This window comes from Nematolebias whitei, chromosome 11 (genome assembly GCF_014905685.2).
Source record: "Nematolebias whitei isolate Nwh7 chromosome 11, NemWhi1, whole genome shotgun sequence".
Taxonomy (NCBI): domain Eukaryota; kingdom Metazoa; phylum Chordata; class Actinopteri; order Cyprinodontiformes; family Rivulidae; genus Nematolebias; species Nematolebias whitei.
Window position 1 is genome coordinate 34,954,763 of NC_056508.1, and position 2,731 is coordinate 34,957,493.

Sequence of the window (2,731 nt, forward strand, 5' to 3'; positions counted from 1 at the left end):
TCATGTTTATTTTTCAGTGTACAATATGTGGTGTGCAAGAGTAAAAATTTGTATTTGCAAGCAGTATCCTGTTCCTGATGGCCAGGTTATGAATAAATGTTTTTATATAGCATTTCATTGTGGTTCAGAGTGTTAATTTGATTCCACTCAAGTTACCACAATAACAACATTAATTGAATCTACATTTCCTGCACTTTAGTTAAAATCATAGCCAGAAACTGTGATAGTTCAATGGTTAAGTGCCACACCCTTGCAATCCTGGAGCAGCAGATTTGAGCCCATGTTGCTTCATGAAGGGCTTTTGGCTTAAAACAATTCCCATATCTGCCTGTTTACACACCGTGGCAACCCCTGAAGAAGGGAACAAACGAAATATGCCAAAAAAGTAGTCAAACTCATAGTACACCTTTGTAGATCTCTCCAAATTGTTTTTTTACTTTGATGTTCAGACTATTTTGTCAGTAAAATGCAAAAATAACAAAATACCTTCAAATTATAAATGAACAAAACGGGCATAGGAAATAAAAGGTATTGAAGCAAACACACACACATAAGCAGTGTACTGATAATTTAATCAATACGTCTGTAATTGAAGAAACAAACAAAAAAGAGTTGCTGGCAGGTGTGGTCACATCTCTTCAGCCAACACTTCGCGCATCTCACCATCAGCGTTCATGACGGTGAGGGAAGAACTGTCCTCTACCTCAAAATCATGACCCATCTGAAACAGATAAAACAAAAACAATCCATGTGCTTTTAGAATCAATAGGCAGAGAGTAAATGAGGATGATTACCATCTTATTCAAATCTTACCTGATGTCTACACCCGATAATGCAGCATATTTTACTATATCTGCATGGTGTTGAGGATCACTCAGCTATTACCACACAAAAAATATTTTCAGTATTTGTAAAACTGACTGAGTTTGAGTTGTTTTTGTTTTTAATGAAGTTGCTTAGCTGTGGCAGTCAACTTGAATGAGGTTAACTCCAAAACTTAATCAACTGTAGAAGTACATCCAATGATTATTTCATAATTAATTTTAGAAGCTGTAGTGGTTCCTGACATCCCTTTCCCTTAAGCAGTGGGTGATAGAAACAGACTCCTCTCAAAACTCACATGTTGTCAGAAAACATTAAAAAATCCAGATTTAATAAAGGAGCCATTAATAAGTATGTTAAATATATTTAGGTGATAAAAAAGTTATAAAAAAGTTGTGTTCAGAATGTTCAAAAACTGTGTGAAATGCTGAGAAAAAAGATAGAAAAATGAAATTTTTGAACGTTTTTTTTAATTTTCTGAACACAATTTTTACAATGTTTGCTTCACCTAAATATATTTAACATACTTATTTATGACTATTTTATTAAATCCGGATTTTTTAATGTTTTCTGTCAACGTGAGTTTTGAGGGGAGTCTGTTTTTATCACCCACTGCTTAAGTGAAAGGGCTGTCAGGAACCACTACAGCTTCTAAAATTACTTATGAAATAATCATTGGATGTACTTCTACAGTTGATTAAGTTTTGGAGTGAATTTCATTCAAGTTGACTGCCACAGCTAAGTAACTTCATTAAAAACAAAAACGATGCAAACTCAAGTCAGTTTTACAAATACTGAATTAAATTTTGGTGATAATAGCTGAGTATGATCACCAACACATTCTTAAACTATAATATTTGTTTTGATATATTAATTAGACATTTGGGCATTAACAGTTGACTCTGTCTGTTAGTGAATTATCTCATGAGTCTCAGCGAACACCATGTTATACTACTAGCACTCCAACATGAATCCAAACAGTAGATGGAAACACATCTGTCTCTGAGATGAATTGTGGGTAAAAAACTAATCTCCATCAGCAAACATACAGTAGAAGTCAATTTATTGTAAAACTAAATTTTGATTTCAGAAATTCTATTTCAATCCATCCTAGGACCCATCAGATTCATCTTGAAGACATTTTAATGGTTTTGACATGACACAGTGAAGCTTTTGTCAGATGACATTCACATTATTCAGCTAAACCAGTAGGACATTCAGTGTCTGCTGGTTTATTTCTACATTATGTAACATTTCATAGAAACATGACTTACAGACGCAGCGATGCCAGCAGCACATCCACCCGCGACGGCATTGCCAGTCATAGTTGCAACGTCTCCCTCCCCCGCCAGATGAAGAGTCGCTTGGACACCTCCCTGGTTTTAGAGAAGTGGTGACTTAATGTTAATGAGGGTGTCTTTCTAGATTATTAAAACAAACAAAAACAAACAAACAAACAAGAAACAGGTTAGAGATTAACACAAAAGAAAAAAATCCAACTTACCATCAGAGGGCTCAACCAGACAAGCTGCCATCAGCAGGACAACTATTATTATTAAACACTGTATCTTCATGTTGATTTATCAGAATCAGAAATGATCTCCTGAATGCCTGTGTAGATAAATATCCTGGTAAATAAACTGCAGTCTGAGCAGCCCAGAGAATGCTGGGTCCTTGTGTCTGCAGAGCTCCTTTTCAAAAGATATATAGTAGCAACAGACACACCCACATATTGACTGCCTTTTTCTGTTACATTTTCCAAATTCATTTAGTAACAAAAGGTTAAGGTTCAAATCAGGTTTGACAACTAATTTTGTAAGAGTTGCATTATTTTCTGTTGTTGTTGTATAGATATCTATATCTATCCATCTCTCTCTCTCTCTCTCTCTCTCTCTCTCTCTCTCTCTCT

At 35.1% G+C, this 2,731-nt stretch overlaps 1 long non-coding RNA gene across 1 annotated transcript; it reads right to left on the bottom strand.

The window, feature by feature from the left end:
- Window positions 1-654: 654 nt before the first annotated feature.
- On the bottom strand, window positions 655-2,504 carry LOC119417054. Its single transcript, XR_005187127.1, has 3 exons — window positions 2,327-2,504; window positions 2,097-2,198; window positions 655-721 (listed from the first exon to the last, which is right to left on the bottom strand). It is a non-coding gene; the product is annotated as an uncharacterized LOC119417054 (long non-coding RNA).
- Window positions 2,505-2,731: the final 227 nt, after the last annotated feature.